The sequence below is a fragment of the Thamnophis elegans genome, chromosome 7 (genome assembly GCF_009769535.1).
Source record: "Thamnophis elegans isolate rThaEle1 chromosome 7, rThaEle1.pri, whole genome shotgun sequence".
Taxonomy (NCBI): domain Eukaryota; kingdom Metazoa; phylum Chordata; class Lepidosauria; order Squamata; family Colubridae; genus Thamnophis; species Thamnophis elegans.
In genome coordinates, this window is record NC_045547.1 from 23968601 (window position 1) to 23975525 (window position 6925).

Below are 6925 nucleotides of genomic sequence, written 5' to 3' on the forward strand. Positions count from 1 at the left end.
TAAAAAAATGCCCAGAAATTTGGTCTTTTCTGTACATTTCTCTATTTGGAATTTAACCATTAAAAAAATATTTGATTTTAACTTCTGGTTTTCATGATCCATTCTGGATATCCAAGTCTCTGTGTATACAGAAAAGGAGAATAGAATGTCCTAATCAAGCAACCAGGCAAACAACACAGAAGATTTCACTGAAATTAGTTTAAATATAAGAAGGCTTAGGGTATAAATTTAGTTCATTGATTCATTTTTGTTTGTCAAGTTCTTTTTTAAGTACATGCTTTCTTCTAAAGTCAAGGTCTCTGACAACAGATGTGCACAAATATGTAGATTTACTCAATTGTTCAACTGATTAATTAATTGAGTAATGCAATCAATTGGCAAAAAAAAGGATGATTAATTTTCAATTGCAGTAATAATGTTTTGGTCCCTTTTTATTTTCTTACAGCTGAGAGTGGAAACTCTTAAGGAAAGGACTAATTGATAGTAATATTAAAGAGCAGGGCATGACTTCAGAGAGCATAGGGGCAAGACTTAATTGAGTTCCTACTTAAAAATACACAACCTTTCCATGAGACTTTTATTTTCAGGAATTGCAGAGGACTGGGTGATGATTTCATTGAGCCTCTTACATTACTGGAAGTGATGACAACAGCTTACTAAAGAAATGAACGGCATTTTAATTTTAATTTCCCATAATGCTTGTTAGTTACGTTATTTACTCTTGAATGTCACCTTGGCACCCAGGGGGAAAAACATGATCTACCTCCTGAGTTCCAAGAGGAAATAAGGACATTATCTTTCTGTTTGGTAACAATACTTGGCTTGAGGTTAACTTTTTGGCTAATAAGCAAGGCCAAAATCTGAAATATAAACAAATTGGTTTGCTTAGAAAGTGCTTTTTGTTTATTCACAACTCATTGCCAGAGTGTTCCTTATAAAGTAAAGGATATTTCCACGAAAAGGACCTCTGTTGTAGAGGTGACATTGCCCAGAGTCACTCTTTCAGGGTGATTTCTAAATTTAAAATATCTATCGACCTATCTCTTTCTATCTATCTATCATCTATCTATCTATCTATCTATCTATCTATCTATCTATCTATCTATCTATCTATCTATCTATCTATCTATCTACCTACCTACCTCCCTACCTACCTACCTACCTACCTACCTACCTCTGTCTATCTTATCTATCATCCATCCATCTATATCTATCTATCTATCTATCTATCTATCTATCTATCTATCTATCTATCTATCTATCTATCTATCATCTATCTATCTATCTATCTACCTATCTATCTATTCTTATCTATCTTATTCTTAGCTATCTCTCTATCTACTATCATCTATCTATCTATCATCTATCTATCTATCTATCTATCTATTCTTATCTATCTATCTACTATCATCTATCTATCTATCTATCTATCTATCTATCTATCTATCTATCTATCTATCTATCTATCATCTATCATCTAGCTACTTACCTATCTGTGTATCCATCTATACATAGACACACGCACAAACAAACAAGCACATGCTCATAAGCATACATACAAACACACAAACACACACACACACCACAGAGATCCCATTTTAATGCTTGCTGATGTAATGGTAGGCCTTATTCCAGGCCTATATGCATTAATTGCTGAAGCTGTCTGCTTCTAAGAAATCAAGATGTGGAGGCTCATTACCACAATCCCTCCTGTTTTCCTCTTCACAGTACACTGAAAGGTTAAATATCACCAAATGAATCAAATTGTCATATATGAAGCTAGGAGGTGTTATTCTTTTTCCAACAGATGAAAAAGGAGTAATGGGAGGGAGAAGTGGTCCTGGAATTAACTTATTTTGGCTAAAAAAGTACTGAAATCTTTTCTATGTAATACTGATTTTATATACAAATACAACCAAGTGGGTTAGGGTACTGTGTGAATGCAACCAATTGTGATTCAGTCAACAAACCACGATTTAAAATGATGGCCAAACAGAATGCCAGTCTTCACTTTTATTAAACTCGCTCTCAGGTTTGTGTATTTTAAATTTCACCTCCAACCTGATTTCCTACAGATGTGAGGCTTTATGACTTCCATCATCTTACATAGCCCTCACAGAGATGGATCTTCTTAATAAAGACTGCCCTAAACAACTTCTCCTCATGGCTGTTTCCACCCACAAGGCAGTTCTTTGTCCTAGCTTAGTTCTTTTACTTCTTTCTCTACCACCAGAGAACAGAGGAGAGAAAGATCCATGTCTTTGACTTTTTCAAATGTTTCAACTGGAATTACAGCAGATCTTCAAAAGCACTAACGGTTCATTTTCCTTTGTTCCCATTGAAGACGAAAATCCCCTGCCAAAGTAACAAGGATTCCCATTTAATTCTGAGAGTTGGACCTGAGTTAGTAAAAAAAAAAAAAAACCCACCCAAAGGTAAATGGAATAAAGGCAGCAGAGGGTGGTTTGTGGGTTGTTGAAGGTTTTTCTCTTTCTTTTTGCTCTGTGGGTCAGTGACTCCTAAATCTTTCTTTGGCAACCAAATCAAAAACCTCTTTCCAAAGTCAATCTGTGTTGAGGATGATTATGAACTAAAATTTGGACAGCAAAATTAAGCATTGCTGATGGTGTGTTCAGGGGAGGATTTTGGAAACTTGGTCAAATATACATCCCAATAATGCCTCTACATTGCCCTAAATCAGTGTTTCTTCTTAAGAGCTGTAGAGTTGCCCAGGCAGCATGCTGGCTAGGAAATTCTGGGAATTAAAGTCTGCTCATAAAGTTGCCAAAGTTGGGGAGGGGGAAAGATAAAAGTTACCCTTGTCCAGCTGTGCCTGATTTTAGGAGATGGTAGTCATCTCCATTTCCTAGCAGAGAGACCTAGTGTTGTCTGAAGACGGTTCCGTGGTCATGTTGAAAAATACTGCCTTAAATGCAGGATCAGACTGGACAAGACAGCTAAGGAGGATAACCTGGATTGGCCTGGATGGTTTTTCACATATTGTGGTTAGAAGAGTTTTGGGGCAAACAATTTGTGCAATACTCTCATCTGTTTCATTTTGTCAGTGTATTTCTTGGTCTGTTCTTTCCCAGTGTTGTAAACCTTATGAAGATCCAGGGGTGGGATTCAGATGGTTCGGACAAACCGGTAGCTCTGACGATCAGCTGAGAGTGAACCGGTTCACTCCGATGATCAGGTGGACCCACCCCTGTGTTATACTGACCTATATTTCCCTTTTTCTGAAACCCAGCTGATAGGCGGGACAAAGCGGATTGCCACACCTCAGCTGCTTTACTCCAGTAGAAGGTAAGTCTTTGAGCTGTTTTGAAACCCACTGTGCATGCGTGGAGCGAAGGGCGCATTCAGTGAACTGGTTGTTACACCGGTTAAATCCCACCACTGTGCAGATCTACCATATAGAGTATGAGATTGCTATACAGAATCACACTGTTTTAACTTAACCCTATCACTTAGGGATCTCCACCAATGTGATGAAGGTGAGTGCTTGGAATCTATGCTTTTTCAAACCTTTGCCCTCCTTTTGAGATTTTTGCTTTTATAAAACAAGAGGAATTGCTGTGATTATTGTTTAATGTTGTGTGGCCCCGGCTATGTACAGTATATATGTGACTGTATGAAAATGAAAAATGGAAAATAAAAACATTTAACTTTATAAAACAAAATGCAAAAATCAGCCAATATCAAGTTTGTGAAATTTTCCCAGTCACTAAGGACTAATTTTAGGGCGAAAAAATCTTCTGTCCATTTATGTTGCAAGTAGTTGCATTCAAAAAATAGTTCTTTTACAGTGCAAATTACTCACAGGTGTAAAAAGATACCCATATAGCTTTGTATTTGTAGTTCATTCTACAACACTGTCCACATCTACTCAGAACTACCTATAATTATATTTAATGGAACTCATTGTTTACAGCCATCTGTTCCAGGCCTGTGCCTCGAGCAACATCCAATTGTCTGAGAATTCAAAAGTTATACTCCAACATATCAGGAAGGTATAAAGTTGGCAAGAAAGCCATATTCAGTTTGTGTGCTTTAAAAAATATGCTGTTTTTTGCTGTTTGGTTATTCAAAGAGCATTAAGATAATTAAAATATTATAGAAATGCCTATGCTGAAAATATGGGTGATGTGTTGATTTATGAGACTTTCAAGCACATTTACCAAAAGAGTGCCAGATGTTGGGGTTACAACTGTTTCAACTGTGTCACCAGAACGTATTGTTAGCAGGGTAAACCATCCATTTTATGCTGCTTTTAAACTGTATTCAGTTGCATGAATTCCTTTCCCTCTCATTTGCTTCTTTTCTTTCTTATCAAACAAACAAACAAACAAATGTGGCTCAGTGGCTAAGAAGCTGAGCTTGTCGATCAGAAAGGTCAGCAGTTCAGCGGTTCAGATCCCTAGCACCACATAACGGAGTGAGCTCCCGTTACTTGTCCCAACTTCTGCCAACCTACCAGTTTGAAAGCACAGAAAAAATGCAAGTAGAAAAATAGGGACCACCTTTGGTGGGAAAGTAACAGTGTTCCGTGTGCCTTCAGCATTTAGTCATGACCACGGAGACGTCTTCGGCTTTGAAACAGAGATGAGCACCACCCCCTAGAGTCGGGAACGACTAGCACATATGTGCGATGGCAACCTTTATCTTTACTTTAAATAAATAAATCAATGCCCCGAATGTATCCATTTCCTTTTTTGGTGATATGAATGTGTGTCTGCTGTGGAACTGACAAAACACGAAGTAATATATTTAACATGTTTTGACATTTACCCTGTTGTTAACGTTGTCATTTTAATTTATTTTATTAGTATTGAAATCTCCCATAAGAGATCTCCCATTAATTGTTGAACCAACAACATCGAGTTGATTTTTGGTGTTTTGGAGTCAATGTCGGTTCCTGGCAAGGAGCCTGGACTAGTCCCTGAAGTTTTCTTGCCAAGATTTTTTGGGAAGTGGTTTGTCATTACCTGCGTCTTGGGCCTCAGATGGATTGACCAGCCCAAGGTCACCCAGCTGGCTTTGGGCCTAAGCAGGACTAGAACATATGGTCTCCCAGCTTCTAGTCCCGTGATGGCGAACCTATGGCACCCAAGCTGTCAGCTCCAGCACACATGTGCATGCTGGCCAGCTGATTTTCAGCCTTCCAGAGAGCCGAGGGACGCGGTTTTTGCCCTCCCCAGGCTTTAGGGAACAAACTTCCAGTAGGCCCGTTGGGCCTGTTTTTCGCCCTCCCCCGACTCTGGAGGCTTTCCTAGAGCTTGGGGAGGGCAAAAACAGCCTTCCCCAACCCTCTGGAGGAAATGCCAAGTTCAGCTTGGAGGCCAGTAGTATGGCATGCGTGGGAGGGCATGGGGGGGGGTTGTGTGTGCATGCAAATGTGCACCCGTCCTCACATTTTTGGCACCCAAGAACAAAAAGGTTAGCCATCACTGTTCTAATCTGATAATTTAACTGTTACAGTAGGTCAAATGGGCACAGGTTGAATAATTCCATTTATTTTCACTTCCTCTGCTAAGCACATTGGTCTACAAGCATACTCCACAGTTGAATATTGGGCTGCAATAACCAGCAATTTATTACCTGCTTTTTCAATAAATAAAAAAATCAGAAAGCAAAGATCTGTGTTAGGGTGATACTATTGAACTTGACTGAAAGATAAGCAAGAACTGGTCAAGTTTGCACATGATACTATGCAGACTAGTCAAAAAGGTGATATTATTCAGGGTAGTAAAACCATACGAAATATGGAGTGTCTGTTAAGTATCACTCCAATAGTAAATTCAGTTTAACTAATGTGCATTAAGGCAAAAACTCTTAATACACATTGAGTTCCCGGAAACTAACAAATAAAAAAAATATCCTTGGGGATATAATGAATCAGACAATAAATATGTCAGTTCAGTGCATAGCTACTGTAAAAAAAAGGCAAATTCTATGCTGTAAATCTTTAGGAAGAGAGCTGGGGAAAAATGCATTTGTTTATACAATCTCAGGATCTCAGATATTGCATACAATTCTGCTTTAAAGGTTTAGAATAGAGTTGAAAAAGCTGCTGAATGGAGCCACCAAATTAATCAAGGAGCTCAAACATCTTCCTGTGGTGAGAATCACATATCTTACAATTGTTGAAGTTTCAAATGTAAGTCAAATATGAGAATGAAGTTCTACAGGCTACACTCCTCCATCTCATCAATCAATCGTTCGTAAATGAAACAAAATTAATTTATTTTGGCTTTGTACTACAGTAGACTATAAGCTCTTTTTCAATATGCAAGGAATACGAAAACTAAAGAAACCAAGGTCATAATGGGACTGACCTCGCTGTCATTAAAGTGGCTTTTTGACTGTTTTCTTTCTTTGTATAGTTTCCTATAGAAGTTACAAAAGTTTTATAGTTTTTTTTTATTGGGAATTAACACTAAAGAAAAGAATTCTAAGGTGAAATGGAGGTGGTGGAAAATATTGATGTAATGCTGTCATCTAGTGGACAAAAATAATTATTATTGCAATGCTAAAATATTATACAGTTGCAACTTGCCTTTGCAGATGTGGACACCACTATAGTTGCCATTCAGGATATTGTGATCAGAGTACTTGTGGTCTCACAACACATTACGGTGTGGTTTCTACTCATACAATACACTTGTAACTCACATTATATACTTGTAGTAAAGCATGCTTCACAAACACACTGGCTGACTTCACGCATCTTAAGCCAAAATACTGTATAGTCTTGTTAAGTTTACAACTTTGAAAATAGTGCCAATTCAGCCTTTTGGTTTGGTTTGGGTTTCAATCCATATATTCAGATTAACAAAGTCTTCTATGCACACTACAATTTCTGAACTTTGACATCATTATTCTACCAAATGTTCTTCTTAAAAAAAAATCATGAGCAGAAAAA